Source organism: Fringilla coelebs, assembly GCF_963513975.1.
Source record: "Fringilla coelebs genome assembly, chromosome: 1".
In the NCBI taxonomy this organism is placed as follows: Eukaryota; Metazoa; Chordata; class Aves; order Passeriformes; family Fringillidae; genus Fringilla; species Fringilla coelebs.
The window spans coordinates 97,682,521-97,701,601 of NC_140028.1; the positions used below are offsets into that span (position 1 = coordinate 97,682,521).

The following is a 19,081-nucleotide window of genomic DNA, read 5'->3' on the forward strand; positions in this document are numbered from 1 at the left end:
GCAAATTTCCACCTGCAGCCCATGGAGGAGACCCATGTCAGAGCAAGATGCCTGAAAAGAGGCTGTGGGCTCATGGGAATCCCATGCTGGAGCAGGTTTCCTAGCAAGACTTATGACCCTGTGGGGAACCCATGCTGGAGCAGGCTGTGCCTGGAGGACTGCACCCTGTGGGAAGAGACCCACATCAAAGCAGTCGATGAAGAGCTGCAGCCCATGGGAAGGACTGATGCAAGATAAGTTTATGGAGAACTGTCCCCCATGGGAAGATCCCATGTCAGAGCAGGGGAAGGACTCTTTTCCCTGGGCAGTGGTAGAAACAGCCTGTGGTGAACACACCATACCTCAGCCCCTGTCTCCCTGCGCTGCTGGTGGGGGGGAGGCAGAGCCCGAGAAGGAGGGAGAGGTGGAGGGAAGGTGTTTTAAAAATTTGTTTTACTTCTCATTAACTTGCTCTGATTTTGATTAATAATAAATTAAATTAATTTGTCCAAGACCAGTCTGTTTTCCCCATGATGGTAATCAATGAGAGATCTGTCCCCATCCTTATCTCAACTCATGAGTTTTTCACTGTATTTTTCCTCCTCTGTCTACTTGAGGGGAGTGATGGAGGGGCTTTGGTGGATACCTGGCATGCAACCGGGGTCAAACCACCACAACAAGACAAAGAGCCTTGATTATTCCCACTTTCTCTCTGGCTTAAATCATATATACGATACAACCTATATAAACCCAAAGAAAAAACAAAACAAACACGAAAGCAAAAGACTAAACAAAGCCAAATGAAACCCAAATAAACATAAATAACAAAGGACAATGCACATGAAGATGCACTTCTTGATTCAGAAAGATGCAGAAAAGGAAAATGAGGGAGGACAAGCCATGAAAATTGCTAGATACCCAACATTCCAAGCAGAAGACAGAGTAATATACCTTGTTTCCTTAGAAAGGGGGGGAAAAAACCCCAAAACACCACATAAAAAAAACCCCAACGAAACACCACCGCAAAAAGCCACAAAAACAAAACAACAGCAGCAGGGAGTTAAATCCAATGCACTTCAGAAAGAAAAAACACACAAGGGCTGGAAACACTGAAATACCTTGGGCCAGTTTAGAGACCTTAATGATCCTGCAAGGACAATTCTTACTCATAACTGTTTTCCCAAAAGACCTTACCAGACATCAAAACTTCAACTAAATCTAACTTAATAAGCTAAAACATCATAATCCTCCTGATCTCCACCAAGAAAACAGTGTAGTCTTACAGTTTGCTTCAGACACAGCATGCCCTCCACCAGAACATCCAGGGCAAGCCTCTGAACCCTAACACAAATCCCCCAACATTACAAGGACACTCAATGCACCACAACATACACTTTCACACTGCCCTGTTAAAGACACAAACAGGAATTTTCACCTGCAATAATATTTCCACAGAGTTTTTCCATGCTCTTGGAAGGCAGCAGTTCTTACCAATAACTTTAAAAAAACCATTAACATTTTGCTAACAAGCAAAAACCAATTCTGGCTGGAATCTATTCCCAACAGCTTGCTAATTTTACAACTTCTTCGCTCTTGTTAGTTGTACAAGAGCTCAATTGATCAAGGCAATCCAGTTTGCCACTTTAATTTATAAATAAAGATGACGGTCACACTGATTAATTTTGCAAACGGTCTGATATTTTCAGATATTTGAATGTACTACAAGAGTACAGCTTAAATACTGAAGAGTTTCCACCCATAATCACCTTCCTACCAATGTTTCATTCTGAAGTGACAAATAATGGATAAATCAAAGACTGTTGCAGTTACTTACATTCATTTCCTGCATGTGAAAACCACTCCCTGTGAAAACCGCTCCCTCTCTATTTTCTTATTTTCCTTTTAAATTGTGTTTACATTAAGTGCCTGGATATACGTGCTAGTGATCTTGATTCCTACTGTGGTGTAATGCTGCAAACGCTGTTGGCAATGAACAGCACACCTCTCATGTATTTCATTCCAGATGCCTAAATACAGTCAGCCCAAAAAAGAATGAGAACTTTCTCATTAAAATCTAGAAAGGGATTTGTATGCAATTCTTCTGGTTCAACTACAAAGTTTGAATTCTAGCAGCCTTAACTTACAGTAAAGAATTTACACCTCACAAAAAGTTAGTTCTGCTTAAATTCAGTATCATTTCAGCAAATTATTAATCAGTTTTGATCTCTAATGACTGCAACAGGCACCCTTGGTATAGAAGTGAAACAATTTAACTTAATTTTGTAAAAGTTAAAATTGCCACACATCCCTAACACACACATTTAAATCCTCCTTCTTTTTGATTAAGCTTGCACCATTAAGTTTTAAAGCTAAGCCTGCATTAGAATCTAACAAAATCAATGTAACTAATTAAGGATAGAAACTTTGATTTTATACAACTCCTATTAGTAACAGCATTCTAGCATAGGTACACTTTCAGAAACAACAAAACTTCTTTAAAGTTATCTCTGAAAAATAGAGAGTAAAAGAACAATCTGTTTTCTTAAAAAAAAGCACACATTCTAAAAAAGCATTTTCAATTGTACAGTGAAAAGTTTATCTTTTGGCTATCCAGAAGCAAGCAGAGCATTTGCCCATGAAATTATTACCATGAAAAGCAAGATGAAAAGACTAACAGCTAACAAACGATGAACTATTTCCTAAAATTCTCTTTTTTTCCCCTAATTCAATCCACGAAACTTTAGATAAAACTTTCAAGTGACAGTCTCCATCGCCTGTGAGACTAGAGGAGCTTGCAAATTTACATATGAAATTAAGTTTAAATTACAGAGCAAAACAGGGTGAACTAAGGTCACCAGCCTTAGTTCTGAACTCTGATCCACATTAAGATATTGTCCAACCTGAAACACAGAGGAACAAAAAGCCAAGTTACATCAGATGCATATTAAAAAAACAAGAAGTTTCTGATTTCAGTTATGGCTGAAACTGTCTTACTAATAACCCAAATTTTTGGACTAGCTCCCTGCTTCAAATTAAAAAAATTCACTTTTTCCCTACCGTGTATATTAATGAATCAAATATATCTGGGTCCCAGTAGCAAAGCCACCAGTCTAAAATAGGAGAAGATGTGCATGTCTTCAAAAGATAAGTACATTATCAGAGCAGAGTGAGCAGCTCCCTGCATTGCAGAAAATTTCCATCACCATGATCCTCACCATCCTACATGTAAATCCATTTCTTCTGCACAAAAACACCAAGGTTGAGACATACAGCAACATAAACCAGAGCAAATCTAATGAAATCCAAAGACAAGGAGAATTTTATATCAACTTTACTTACTTCTAATTTAAAGATAAACAGAAGTCAATGGTACTGAACTGATATTCAAATCTAGTGCATAACTACAAAAATGTCAGAGAAAAGGTATTTTCTTAATCCTTTTTTCTTTGTCCTGCTGTCAAGCAATGCCTTGTATTCACTAGACCAAACTAAAGCAGGGAACCTTTTGATTCCAAAACCAGAACAATCCAAAGGGGAAGAAAAGGAGATAATATAAATTTTTTCCTGTAGATTTTGGAAGAACATCACATTGAAGTGATGTTTATTCAAGAACCATAAAATGGTTTGGGTTGAAAGGCACCTTTAAACACCCCCTAGTAAACAACCCTCTGCAACAGACAAACATCTTGCACTAGATCAGGATGCTCAAAGCCCCATCCAACCTGGCATTGAACACGGCTAGAAATGGGGTATCCACAACTTCTCTGGTTAACCTGTTCCAGTGCCTCACCACCCACCAAAGTAAAGAATTACTTCCTTATAACCAATTTAAATCTACCCTCTTTCCATTTAAAATTTATGTCCTTTGTCCTGCCACTACAGGCCTTTGTAAAAAGTCTCTCTCCATCTTTCTCCCCCTTCCTTATACACTGAATGAAAGCCTCAGTAAGTTCACCCTGGAACCTTCTCTTCTCCAGGCTGAACAACCCCAACTCTCTCAGCTACAGGAGGTGTTCCATCACTCTGATCACTTCTGTGGCCCTCCCTGGATCTGCTCCAATAACTGCATGTCTTTCTTGAGCTGGATGCCACAGAGCTGGATGCTGTGCTTCAGGTAAGGGTCACCAGAGAATCACCTGCTTCTTTTAACAAGTTCAGGACACTACTGGCAAAGAAAGCAGTGAAATTTTGGAGAAAGAGACACCAACTCTGGCAAAAATTTACATATGATTCTATACCCATTCACTGAAGCGCAGAATGAAATTACTATTTCCCTATTTTCACAGTAGCCTTCAAACACTACATTAAATAAAGTGGAACATAATCAATGTTTGATTTAGTTAAAAATATACTTATTTGATTTTGACTTGTATAATTTACAAGAAGAGGTAAGGCAGCAACGGGAAGAGGTTCTATCTTGTGACATGAGAGGTTCTGTGGGAAAAGAGAAAACTGACAGAGAACTACCCACTGGGACACAGATTATTTCCTAAAGCAGTGCTCTTTCCAGAAGCTTGGATGAGGCAAGGAGTGCTTAAATCTGTGGTTACATTAAAGGCTACAAGTTACAGCTCTATAGCAGGGCACATCAGCTCAGAGCAATTTTATTACCAAGTCATTTAGTCAAGTCTGTAACAGGTCTGAACTGCAGCGCTGTAGAAACAGAAAAGCCAATCTGTTCTTGTTCTAGTAGTTCTTCTACTGAAAAACCTACAACTCTTACAATAAAACAGTAAGTTACTCATGTAGATCATGTAGACAAGCTCAACATGACTGTAATTTTTCCAATAATTATATTTTCTTACTGAAAATTCTCCTTTATCAAGCAAGAGAAACTCAGTGGTCTCCATAACAAACCAAAAAAACAGCTGTTTAAGTTTGTATGCTGAATAGATTATAATTTGTAACCAGACCTCTAAATGTTGGTTCCAACAACTACTTCTTATATGGAGATAAGCTTGAAAAACAGTTAACTAAAATTTTCCTATTAGCGTACTCTTACCTAAAAAACATGCTAGCACCTAAGTATTCTATTTAAAATGAGATCATGCATTCCTAAAGCACATGCAGAACTTCCAAGACCAAGCTTTTCATACTCTTCTTTCTTCCAGGTCTGTGCAGCAGGAAGACTGCACCAAGCTGCAGGCTGCTATGACTGCCTGTGCACATCCTCTTGATATCCCATCCAAGTGGGACATCTGCCCTGTTTTCCTTCTGATGCACAGAGACAGACCCTGTTGGACAGCACAGGAAGTACAACAGCAGAGTTGGTAACACACTGACCTCTTACTAGGAAATTCCTCACTTCATGCTCATAATACATATTTTTGATGTTGAGAGTGGTGTAAGTGCAAGCGGAGCATCTTTGAAGCTGTTTAATTCACTAGAATTTTGTGGGGTTTTTGATTAATTAAAAAAAAAATCAAACTTCAGTGGCAAGAGAAAAGATTCCAGGTATTTCCAATCCATGCAACCACTGGCACGTGGGATATGACTCATCATTAAGTTAGGACCTACTGAAATAATTGTAACTACACAAAACTAGGCACTATCTAAGAAAAGCAGATGAAAAGCAGTACTCTGAGACGTTAACACACAAATTGTAGGATAACACTTAAGCTGAGTGTCTCAGAACTTTCTCTAAGGACTCAGTATTGTTTTCATAATAATATATCTAAAACCCAAGAGCTTGCACCAAGACTCCAAATAAGCTAAATCAAAAAAGAGGCACCCCCAAAGTAGTATCCAAATAAGGGTGTGCATCCATTCATTTTAAATTAATTTAGGTTATTTAATTTAAAGCAATGCGATTTTCTCATGCTATGGTTCGAGCAACAGGCCCAAGTTTTAAGGTCAGTTCAAGCCAGCGTACAAAGGAGCAAGGTGGAAGAAGAATAATTTTGCTAAACCACCACCACTATTTTGTCAGCCAAACACATATGCTTAATTTAGGTGCCCAAACGGAGACTGTTTTCTATGCAACCCCTGGATAAGCAATGGAAAGTTTCCTCCAGAGATGTTGTTAATGCAAGGCACTGAACCGGGATTCTAGAGTCAGGTGTACAAATTAATCCCGATGTCAAATGTGCTCACCATGCCTCCATGGGGCAAGTGTGTCCAGTGCTTACACTGCACCTCAAACATGTAGTCATGAGGTGACTGTGAAATGTAACCAATCTTAAGAACCAAAGCAACTAAGACAGACATAAAATAAAAAGTTGGACAACAAATACTGAAAACGAGAAGCTACAGAGCAGATGGAAAAGACTTCTTTCTGGTCAAGTCACCATCAGAAACACAAAGTGCTGACGCCACACAGACACGTAATCATCAACACACAACATTACAGCAGTTCATTGTGAGTAAAAACTATGTACTGTGGTACCTGCATAGTATCTTGCTACTTCCCCAAAGAGGAGGCATCCCAAATACACTCCATTTCAACTAATTCACAATACGGTATTACAAACATTATTTAGCCCAATTGAAGCTATGTAGCCACCAGGTATTTCTGGCTCCCATGGACTATTCCTCCCAGTCCTGCCAAAAGGATTTCCAATAGAGAATTTTTTCTCCTGGAGTAGCATCAGGGCCTGTGTCTGTATTAGGGCTGAGGTATGTGATTATATATGAACACATATACCAAGGGAAAAGTTGCTGAAGAAGTCAGTGAAAAATCAAAACAAAATAAGGTAAAACAAGTAATTAATCTCTGCCCTTGCAGTGTTTCACTCTATGCCAGCTGAAACCAGAACACAAGTATTCAGATAACCTAGGGTAAAATTCCTTTCTCCTCAAAGGCATAGCTAGAGGATTTAAATACAAAGTGGGGGAGACAGCATATGAATCTACAGAGGAAAGGAGTATGTGCAAAGAAAAGAGTATTAGGTGAGATCACAAGGAAGATTTTAATGACAGGAAAGTAAGAACAGAAAGGCAAAAAAACATGAAGAAGGAAATGGTTACTGGGCAGAAGAAAACTGGAAGGGGAAAGGTAACAGAGGGGTAATGACAGTGCTGGAATATAACTTCAAAAGGAAACAAGAAGGATGGGGAAAGGATCCCAATCAGGACATACTTAGCTTGCACTGGCAAAGTTACTGGGAAACAAATGAGCTGGTTATTTGAAACAAAAAATGCAAGACTAATCATCTGGATAAAGACAATAAGTACACAAACAGACAAACAAAAGGTTACGGGGGCACCTTCTCTGGTAAGGCCACAACAGTAGGTGGCAACAAGGGGAAGCCTGGCGCACACTCCTTGAGAGCAAGACAAACCCAGAGAAGTTGACCGAGATGAACTGTGGCAAAAATCCCCCAGCCACAATGGTACTGAGAGCACTAGGGAATTTCTCTAGGTACAACCAAAAAGCTCCTAGACAGACCTGAGTATCACTAGGGCTGTGGGGATTGCTGGGATGAACAGGGTGAGAGGAAGCAGCACAGGAAAGGACAGGGAGGACAGAGAGCAGGTGAACTCCCAGAACAGTGCCCGGTGAGGTTACGGACAAAAGCTCACAGGGAAAAAAGAGGGCAGAGGCGTGGGAGGAGCAGGGCCTGGGATGGCTGGGGTGGGCAGTCCCGGGGCCGAGGGGGGCACAGCGAGGGCCGCGGGAGGACGGGCCCGAGGTCTGAGAGCCGCCGGGGCAGACGGAAAGGCTGGGGCAGCCACCGAGGCGCCCTGGCCATGCGGGGGCCGCGGTCACGGCGGAAGGACGGGGACGAAGGGAGGGAGCGGGCAGCCCCCCGGCGGCCGGGCAGATCCTGCGGGGCCGGGCAGATCCTGCGGGGCGCTCCCGCACCCCGACGGGGGCGAAGCGTTCTGAGTGCGCAGCTCGCGGCCTCCCCGCTCCGGCCCGGCCCGCGGCTCCGGGGCCGGATCCACGAGCGGGCCGGGCAGCCACCACCGCCGCCCCCGCTCTCCGGGGCCGGGAGCGCGCCCGGGAGAAGAAAGGCGGGCGGGCGGGCCGGGCCCGACCGCCCCTTCCCCCGTTCCCCGCGGCGTGACTCAGTGCCGGGCCCCGCGCCGCCGCCTTCGCGTCCTGCCGGGCCGGGCCAGGCTGGGCCAGGCCTCGCTGCGACACAACGCCGCGGCCTCCCTGCACTCACCAGCATCGCGCGTCCCGCAGAGTCAGGGCCACGTCCGCCCGCCCCTTCCGCCTCCGCCGGGCCCGGATCCGCCGCCGCCGCCGCCTCCCCCCGGCGCGGCCCGGGGATCGCGGAGGCGCCGCCCCTCGCAGGCGCCCCGCCCCGGCTCACGGCGGGCGGGGAACCGGGGCTGCGGCTGTCCGCGCCGGCAGGGCCCGGTGGGGCTGGGCCTCGGCCTCGGCCTCCGGCGGAGCCAGCCTGCCCGCCCGCATGAGCTGCTCGGCGGGAGAGGCCGGCCGACCGCCATCTCCTTGGCTGCCAGGCCCTGCCCTGCCCGAGGGGTCGTTGTTCCGACACCTCCCCAAGTTAGTCCAGTGCCAGAAGAGTTGAAGGATGAGCTGAAAGACTTGGAAGTGATGGTCGATGAAAAACTCAACGTGAGCCGGCAAGTGTGCGCTTTCAAGCCAAAAAGCCAATCGAACTTGGGCTGCATCAAAAGCAGCATTGGGCCAGCAGGGCGAGGGAGGTAATTCTGCCCCTCTACTCTTCTCTGGTGAGACCCCAGCTGGAGTGTGGTGTACAGTCCTGGTGTCCCCAACATAAAAAGGACATGCAGCTCTTGGAGCAAGTCAAAAGGAGGCCTCGAAGCTGATAAAAGGACTGGAACACCTCCCCCATGAACACAGGCTGAGAAAGCTGCGGCTGTTCAGCCTGCAGAAGAGAAGGTTGTGTGGAGACCTCAGCACGCTTCTAGTATCTGAAGAATTCTAGAGGGAAGCTGGAGAGGGGCTCTTTGTCAGGAGCTGTAGTGATAAGACACAGATTAATAGGTATAAATTCAACAAGGGGATTTTTAAGTTAGATACTTGGAAGAAGTTCAGTGAGGTGCTGGAACAAGGGAGTAAATTGTCCAGGGAGGTTGTGGATGCCCCAGCCCTGGCAGTGTTTAAGGCCAGGGAAGTGTCCCTGCACATGGCAGGGCCTAGACAATCCTTAAGGTCCATTCCAAACCCTTAACATTCTATGATTCCATGTGCTTCAGGATGACATCATTAGACATGATAAGAGTTTCCTCCATCCATAGCTAAGCAGCTGGTTCTGTATTTATGAGAAACACAGGTTTCTAAATTGTCCTGGACACAGTGAATGGCACCACACCAAGTCTGGGAGCCCAAATGGATCGTACAGGGTGTCTTTGTCAAGCAAGTGTTAAACCAAACTGTGAAGCTCCTCTGAGTTGTTCACATCGGGAATCGTTGCCTCTAAGTGCATGAACATTGCCTTGAAAACTTTGATTAAAGTGTGGCTTTTGTAAGAGCATAGAAATCTTTCTGTAATTGTGAGTTTCAGAATAGTAAGAAGACAACTTGGAAACAACGCTGCAGAGAGAAGAGGGTAGAAATTGAAAGAAAGGAAATTACATTGTTCAGCTGTGAGCGGCTTGGAAGATGCGTGATGGTATTTGGTCTGAGTTATTGAGGAATACTGAGTTACATGTACCTGTTTGCAATCTGCAAACAAATTAAAGCAGAACTACCTACTGTAGATAACTCTAATGTATGATAATAAACCATAAACCTCCTAGCAAATTTGCATCACTTATTATGTGGGTTGAAAGTGGGGCAGTTAGTTTTTCTTTCTAAGAGTATGAAATCGATGATACAAAATCATACCAAAATTAGGACAGGTTTTAGAAAAGTAGTGTTTTGGAGTCAGTTCTGTCTTATTTATTCCCAAAGACTGAAATTATATTGCTGGAGCAGTGTTGTGAAAAAACCAAACAAACAAGGTTTGTAAAAGATGTTATAAAAAGTACTTATCCTTTATACTAGTATTAAGAGTTAAACCTGTGAAATTCAGTAGCTTCATGGGAAAGGAAAGAGAAATTGGGAAGCAATAGGAAGAAACAAAAGATTTATTTTCTTTTCAAAATGTTCACTTGCATTCCGGTTCTACCAGCTGTTCACCTTTCCTGAAAATTGGCCTTCTGAAAGCTAATGATCCTTAGTCATGTTGGTGCTGGAAAAATTATTTCCCTGTATAATAATGCCTTCCCATGGCCCAGCCTACTGATGTGGACACAAGCAAAGTCAGTGACAAAGCTCTTCCAATGAGACAGTGCTGACTAAGGTGCACTGTCTGAGGAACTGGTTTAATGTGTAGCAGGGACACTGTCTCAGTCAGCTGGGTGGCATCACGACGCTTATATTTTGCTTATGTAGGTGTACTTTGCAAATACCATTCCTGGGCATGACTAAATTTCTGGTTTGCTGACATAGGTGAGTTGTAGCAGAGGACAGTTTGTGTGGGTCGGCATCAGCATGGCTCGTTCTGCATGGTCTGTTCAACACTGGGACAGTGAGGGCAAACAAAATAGTCTCTGGGGGACAGGAGCCAAATCCAAAAGAGGGTGATCTTTTCATGAAAAATAAGGACTGATTTTTCAGTCTTGGAAAGTTAGGCTTTGGTGCTGTATTTTACAGCAATTGTCTTTGCAAGAGGTAAAGGCATCATTGTTTTAAAGCCTAGAACAAGGGGACAATAGAGCTATAGATAGCAAGAAAACTGAAAGAGAAATGACAGGAAGGGAACAAACTAAGGGCAGAAGGAAGACCTGAATTGGCACCATCTTGCACTAAACTGTATTTTTTTTTTTTTAGCTTTTGTGATTAACTGCAGTACAAGCCTGAGTTTTGACAGTTTGGAGTATCAAAATTTGTTTATCTTTTTCCCCAGGGCTGCATTATGATTTGTGTTCCCTTTATAGAGGCAAGGCACAGTTCTCTGATTTTATTCATGTTATGGTAGTGGTAGCTGAGTTGACACTCTGAAAAGGTAAGCCATAAAAAAAGCCTCACTAGACAATTCGGACATGGTGCGTAGCATGGCTCCATTGAAAGAATTCCAACAGAAGGGTAAGTGATCACAGAGAGAAAAGGGAACTGAATGCAGGGAGCTGAATGCCAAGATACCTGTTACCAAATTACTCATAGCAGGATGGCTCATGCATTTTAAATTGTCCAATGGAATTTATGTACTTTGCGTGAAAGGAGAGAAGCTTCCCCTAGAGACTGAGACAGCCAGAATTTCAAAGACAGACTTCATGAGAGAAATCCAGTTCTTTTTTTTTACTAAAATGAATTTGCCGTGCTGCTGAGAGGGGCCTGTTTTCAAAATAACTTGCAGGTCTCACACTTGTTGCATCAGCAGTGAATCAGCATACACTAAGCAAGAAAATTATCATGACAATGTTTTTCAGTTTAAGTAGGTAGCTCCCTCAGCAAAGAAGAAAAGCCTGAGTCATTCAAAAACAGAGAGTTGCAGCCGCTGCTAGCTTATTACTACTGTCAGGAGTCTGGGCTGATTTGGAGGGATACTTTCCCTGCTACCATGTACAGTGATGGTCTGAAAAGAGTAATTAATTATATCACCCCCTCCATACAGCCAGGAGGACAGGCTTGGTATAGGGAGAGTAGATGACAACCAGATTTGGTAAAGGTTGCATGGCTCTATTGAACATCTCTTGCCTTTTCTGGCAGATTTGTTTTCCTTGGTGTTTTGGTAAAGAATGTTTGGCTAAGCTCCTAAGTGGTGGTTCCCCATTTAAATGCTTTATTCCTGGTTTTAAGTTGAGCCCCGTGTGCTCTCTAGCTCTGAGAGCCTCTGTTTTTGAGCTAGTGAGAGGCTGCAGGCGTGTTTTTCCTCTTACTGTTTCTTGGGAGGGTTGCAAGCTACGATACAGGAAATAAAAAACAACATGTTTGGGAAAGGGATATATAGTTCTGTACAGTATGTGAGCATACTACCAATTTCTTCAGCTTTTTTGTTGAGTAGAAAATTTGAGTTTCAGGATTTTCCATGATTGCTTGTAAATCAATCTTGGGCTCAGTCTGTCATGCACATTTGTATAAAGTAACTGAGAAGAGATATCTTCTGTGCTTCCAAATTCAAAGGTGCCCAAAAGAATCTGTGAATGACAGATGATATTCCACTGCTCTGCTGCTTCTTGTGCTGTGAACCTTTGTGTGAAGGTGGAAAACATTTTGCAGAGATCAAATTGTTCTTCACAAAGGCCAGTCCCTGCATGTGTCAGACAGGTTGTGCCAGGCTTCTGTATTGAAAAAAAAAGGCAGCCAAGGAGCATTCACAAACATGGTAACCTTTGGTTAATCTGCTCCTTTTATAGGCACAGGTCAATGTTTTTCTTGTCAAGCACTCTGGCTGTATCACCAGCAGGAGCAATACAGTGTGTGTACAAAGGTGTGTATAGAGAGCACACGACCAGCTCTCCTCAAGCCTTCTGGTTTTTTTTTATCTTCTCTGACAGGTTGTCTGTCACCTGGATGGTTGATTTTTTTAGAGGTTTGCAGCAGTCTGAATTCCAGCATTAGAGCAGAGAAGAGGAACAAAGAAAAGTAAAATTGAGTTAGCAGGGAGCCACATCCATATTTTTCTCCCATGAGCATTTTGGCCTAATCACTTCTAACAGTTCTGACCTCAAATTGGGATGTGGAGATATTATGCTGAATAGAATCACAAGAAGTGATTGAAGCATCATTGCCCATCCAGAGCAAAGAATATTAATATCTCTTTGGTTAGAAGATGAGCAAATAGTCACCTTGTTCTCAAGTTTAGGAAATTTAAATTCCAAAATGGAGAGTATTTGTTCATACATCTAAAGGCACACATGTGCTCTTGGAATTCATAATAGAAAGAAGATGGTGGTAGGTTTTTTTTTTTGTTTGGTTGGTTGGGTTGTTGTTGTTTTGGTTTGGTTTTTTCTTTGCAATAATTTCTAGACTAAAAGTTTTCAATCAAAAATTGTCCCCTTCTACTAATGCCTCTGCTATTGACTGTCACAAATAATGCACTGATCCACTGCCTTTTCTTTTTCCATCCTGTCCTTCATTGGGCTGAATGATTTTCTTGGGCCTGAGATCCAAGATTTAGTATTGGTTTAGCTCGTTGACGCTCTTCCTTTGTAGGAGTTTTTACAAACTGAAAGACAACCTTGGTTATGCTTCTCTTTTTTTCTTTTTTAAATTTTGAGTAGCAGCGAATCTGCTGCTAGTGTAGCAGAGCTCTGTTTAATTGATCTTTAGTGAAGTAATATTCCTTTTTGTTTGTTTTCTGTAGTTATTTGATATTTTGTGGTGATGAACAGGCAGCTGTTCACAGACACAGCATGTGTAAGGAAGGAAATTGATGTTCTGTATGAACATTTTTCATAGAGGAACACTGCTCTTTGGGCTTAACTTGTTTCTCACTCTTTTTTTACCTGAGGGAGGGAGAACAAGGAAGAGCAGTGTCACAGGAGCAAACCACAGCTCAACTTTTCACATTCAGCATATTCAAAGCAAGAGTTTATCCTTATTGCATTCTTCCTCAGGCTGAAACTTCAGATCTTCCAAGGCTCACTCTCTTTGGTTTGAGCCCACTGAGATGCTTCACTTGTAGGGTATTTAGATTCTCTTGTAGGGTATTTAGATTCTCTCTGATCAACATTGGGTCTAACCTCTGTACACAGAATTCCTAAAAGCGGGAAGGTCTAGTAAGGAGCATGGCAGGAGATTTTTCGTAGTGTATTTAAATACTGACAAGCTTCTGATTTTTCCTTCAGTGCCATGATACTTAAGAGTTTATGTGCTTAAACATTATGATTTAGGTATGTAGAGTTTTTTAGTAAGAAAATAGGTAGAGGAAATATTTGTATGCTAACTTCTCACTAGCTTGACAGGTAAACTGAGTGAATTGTAATATATTAAATATGTGGGTACAAATTGCAAGAGGGGAAATCTGAGTGAAGTATTAGGAAAAAGTTCTTTACTGTGAGGGTGGTGAGGTGCTGGAACAGGTTGCCTAGGGAGGTTGTGCATGTCCCAGCCCTGGCAGCATTCAATGGCAGGTTGAATAAGGCCTGGAGCAACCTGGTCTAGTGGGAAGTGTCCCTGCCCATGGCAGTGGGGCTGGGAGTAGGTTGTCTTTAAGGTCCCTTCCAACCCCTTAGCATTCTGATTCTGAAACAGTCCCTAAGAGAATGATTTGTAGTAAGTTAATGTGTTATCTGTACATGTCAGTGCATGGCATCAATGTAAGATGAATGTTGGCAGGAATGGTAGGAAGACAGGTGGTTTGTGTGGTCAGGAAATCAGATGATACCTGAAAAGCTGTCTGAAATGTAGCCTTTGCCAAAGAAACTTCTGCAAGTCCCTGCTTTTGATATTTGTGTTGTGGGTCTGTGGGCACCTGTGACAGTGGCAGGAGCTCCAACACCTCCTGGGGATCTACAGGCTTTGAAGATTGCTCTTTCCTTGAAAAGACCCTTGCTGTGGAACTGACAGTGAGGCTCACGAACAGACATGTCAGCCAGTGCCAGAGGACACCAGTCCTTCACCTGGCACTGCAAAAACTCAGCAGTGCTGCCCTTTACTGAACATGCAATGTGTTTCTCTAACACAGAGATTTCAGTCCTTTGTCTCTTTTCCCCCTTGGCCTGGCTCTTCTCCCAGCTAGGGAGGTTACTCTTTCTCGAGCCTTTACTTCTAGGGTTGACCCTTCCCTTTCAGTACCAATTCAGGACCTTTCAGGAACTGGAAACCAGCTGCTCCTTCATGGCTTCTGTTTCCTGCCTTTGTTTATGAACAGCTCTTGCAAGGGCTGCTGCTGCAGCTTCTTCCAGCTTTGCCTGGATGCAGCTCTGCTGTCTCTAACTGATCCTCAGCACAGGCCCTCCATTGCACTCACCGCTGCTGCTGGAGTGTGAGGTTTGTTTGCTGAGACTCAGGAGCTCACTGGAGGCATAGGTATAGATGTGTGCTTGTGTGCCTGCATCTTTTCTTCCTGGTTGTTTCTAGGAGATCATTATGCTTGTTTTGTACCAGGAGTGGGCAGAGGCAGTAGCATTTTCTCCTGCTGTTTTCAATGTGAATAATGTTTTGCCTAAAAGAACAGTTTGTTCAGACAGACACAAGCGTTTCCTCATTTCAGATAGGAATCCATGCGTCTTCAGTAGCTTACACCAACATCCCCAATGACACACTGGATAGCTTTCCCTTTTCCCCCATAGACCACTCAAGAAATAAACCTTATGAAGGAGAGACCAACAGTCTTTATGCATTCCAAGGGTGTGAATAAACTTGCTGGGGTGATGTGTTCTCAAAGTCACAATTTCTACCTTCTATACAGGACCCTTTCCTTCAGTGATGTTTGTCTGAGGTGTTTTAATCTGATCTACATAACTGAGTTGGTTATTCATTTTCCCTGAGTGTTGCAGGGAAAACCTTTTCAGTCAACATGACTTAAAGAAAATTGGGATCTGAGTGCTTTACTAATCTGTCAACAACATGAAATTAAGCAGCAATCAGTGAAGTGTTGCATTTGAGATCAGCAGTAGTAATACAACAGGTAAACTCCCAAACAAGAGATATACTCATGTTAATGAGCACCACAATATTTCTAAACCCCTTCTGTAACAAAAGCAGAAGAGATTTCTGAAGTGCTCCAAGCCTTTCCATAGGAAAGATATGGATTATGTAAAGCCCTGGTGAGAACTCATTTATACCCATGGCATAAATTCCTTTCTTTACATAGTCAGGATGTCCAGGTGAATTTACAGGGATGCCTTGCAGCTCTACACAATGCGTGGCCTCCAAGGACAGGGATGGGCTCCTGACCACAGGGACTTGGTCTCTAGACTTTAAAGGTTCAGTAAAGTCAAAACCTTGAATCAATTTGCTTCATTGAGGTAGTATAATCACTAAATGTCCAAAAATAGTTTGTGTGATTCTTGTCTAGATCAGACAGATTTTAGTGATTTTCTTAATGAGAGGTGCCAAAACGCCTTAAATCTGCCTATCTTAGAAGTCTGAGAAAAACCTGGTGAATCTTTATAGCTTGGAGACCCATTCTCCTGGCTAATAGCAACTACCTTCACATCATTGCAAGAAAAAAATGGTAGACTTAAACTCAGTACATCAAGTAATAAGTTTTACCCTAATTCTGTTGTGTTTTTCAGAGTGAAGTGCACAAAACCCAGATAGTAACTGATGATGTACATTTTTTTCTTAAAATGGTAGTCTATTGACTACCATTTTGTTAAAATTGCTAGTCAATTATGAAGGAATTAAAATTGCTGTTGTAAAATAAACCAAGTACATTGTGTTGTTTATGACTGATGCTTTTAGTTATTTGTCACTATATTTGCTTTTTAAATTCAACAATGTACAGAGGATTTTGTGCATATCATTGCAAAATTAGCCCACTTCGCTGGATAATAAATGCTCTTATCTCTTTGCTAAACAAAAGACTACATAAAATGAATAGTAGTAGTATTAGTATGGGAAAAATCTAGTGCTCCAAAAAGCCATTGTAAGTACACTTGAGCAATAATTAGAGGCAACAATGCCTCCACTCCTTGAAATTTTTCATAGAAATTGTGATAGCACTAAACTTGATTAAAATCTGAGACAGTTTAGAATGCCATCTACTCAGAGACATTACCAAAACACATCTACCCCCATTAGAAATAAACACACAAAAATAGCCCCAAAAGCTGAAAATATGCTCATTTTCCTCTGTTTTTGTATTTTGGTTTCTGGAAACAAAGTATTCCCACATAATAATAATAATAATTATTGTTATTATGACTGCACCTATCTGTATGAGCCTCATGGACTTCAGTTATACAAAATAGCAAGACAACAAAAGAAAATGTTTTGTCAAGAGCTAGGTGTAGTGTTTGGGCTCAGATGCTGTATCCAGGGTAAGTGTTATGCCACTACACACACCCCTCGGCACTATGCAGACCAGTTTTTAACTCCTGTTAGCTTTTTTTTTCTGCTGAAGACACAAAATAGCATAAATGTTGGCTTTTTAACACAAGCTTGGCAATATGCTTGGGAAGGTTTACTTATCTTTAAAATCATGGCAATTTTGTTACATCAGAATGTGAGACTGATGGTCAAAAAGTACACTACCCCCACCTCTGCACCAGTTAAGGCTATCAGTCAAGATCGTGCTATTTCAGTAAGGAAAATAATGGTAAATAATACCAGTGATTCCCAAGGCAACTAATCCCTGGGGGACAACATACATAAACATTTGGAAATAATTCTAATGACATCAAAGTCTGTAAATCATGCAGGTGCTTTGTACACCTTCGCAGTACACACTGTGCATGGCCAGTTCACAATCTGTAGAGTTACAGGCCGAACACAGACCAGCTGCTGGACTGCAGACATCTTACAGTAAATATGATACTGATTGTTCCTGTCACCATTCTGTGTAAGATGACTTGATAAGCTGGGACTAATAATTACCAAGATGCCCCAGACAACATGTGCTGGGCTTGCTGCTCAGGGTTTTGGTGGTTTTTTTTGTATTTACTCTGTTCAAGAAGTGTGTCCAATGGATTTTCTATTTACCATGCTTTAGAATACGTAAGTGAATAAAATGTTAAGTGTGACTTAGTTTTCCATGTGAATAATTTTGGTTTTGCCAAATATTTAACATCAATGTTGTTGGTCAATGTCTGGTAGTAGCTGATAGATCACTGCAGCCAAGCTCCACCACAATGCTTCTATGTACTCAAGCAGGGCAGCTGGTGTAAACATGTTTGAGATGCTAAATATCACTCTTCTTTGACACAAACGTGAACAACTTTCCATTTAATTTGAAACATCCTGAATATCAGTTGCTTAATATTGGAAAAGCAATCAAGTTTATTTCAGTAGAAGAAGACTACCAATAGGCTACACCCTATTACAGAAATCTCCAGAAAAGCTATTACTGTCCAGATGAAGTACACACAGAGAGATTTTTAAGTGTGCATCTACGTTCTTGCACCTTATTTTACTGAAGTATAGTTATTGATCTGGTTTTCAAAATATTCAGAAACTAGCACTTAGCAAAACTATTAGTTAGTATTTGTTTAACTGATCTCTAGCGAGCCAAAAATTTTCATTTGCTCAGTAAGTGACTCAATCCTTATCATTAAAGCCTCCATTACTTCAGAACTGTGATCTGTTCTCACTTTACTTCTGATTAAACAAACAGTAAAATTATCCTAACCTAATTAAGTGATTCATAGATCAGGTTTTTTTTTTTTAAACAATACCAATCTCCCTTATAAAAATCATATAAAGTCAAGTGTTTCCTATTTTGTAATGACCCCTCAATTTTTATGGATTTAAGGAGTGCTATGAAAGTATTATTACTGTAACTGTCTTATATTAGCTTCATTCCTCCTTGTTAAGATTTTGAGAATTTGCTTAAAGGTAGGAGTTACAGACCTCTTCAGATCTTCCCCTATTAAGTTTGGGCAGGCATTTTTACAAAGCATTACAAATTACTTAGAGACACTTGAGTCCTGGCTGCTTCACACTGCTGAGGCTGGTCAGAAGGCTTGTGTGATCTTCTTCAAGGACATATGGTGGCTGTTGTTTCTGTTTGCTGTCCCTGACATTTCTACCCTCCAAAATTCCAGGCATCAACAATCTCATTAAATTCTTCCTAAATAAAAGCTGTAAATGCAGCAATGGGGGGTGATGATGGGTGGGTGCTGAGCTCTGGCTCCAGCACAAAGCACAGTCCCTGTGTGCCATTAGGCAGTGAGTAATCTGCATATGTGTTGGGGCACATGGTGAAGAAATGGGACTCCCACCCTCTCTGTTACTCCCATGTGCTGGTTATTAGGATATTTTCATCAAAGAGGTCGTTCATGGACCAGTGTTGCTCTATTGGAACTCAGTGGTGCCCAGAATAGATGGTGCCTGTGCTTCCAAAGATAGTGGATTGGTTGAGGGGGAGGAGGAGGAAAGGAACCTTTCAATAATGGTATCTTAACAGGCATAGTTTCTATTTCAGTATAGCAGGAGGGGTTTGAAATGCCCCACTTTTAAGCTGGAAGTATATTGCATAGCATAGAACAACTCTTCAGAGTTGGGTTTGGTATATTGCCTCATCTTTGTGCACCCAAACTGCATATAGATTGACTTTTACAGGTGCTGAGGAAA

The 19,081-nt window shown here is 42.0% G+C and overlaps 1 protein-coding gene across 2 annotated transcripts in view; it reads right to left on the bottom strand.

Annotated features, from left to right (window-relative positions):
- Nucleotides 1-8,193, bottom strand: part of CUL1 (cullin 1) — a 52,766-nt gene extending 44,573 nt beyond the window's left edge. The window contains exon 1 of one of the 2 annotated variants that reach the window (XM_084217664.1): nucleotides 8,091-8,189. The gene's annotated coding sequence lies outside the window, so the exon portion shown is untranslated. Of the gene's footprint in view, nucleotides 1-8,090 lie in introns of both variants that reach the window. The other variant, XM_084217663.1, reaches the window with a different exon arrangement.
- Nucleotides 8,194-19,081: the final 10,888 nt, after the last annotated feature.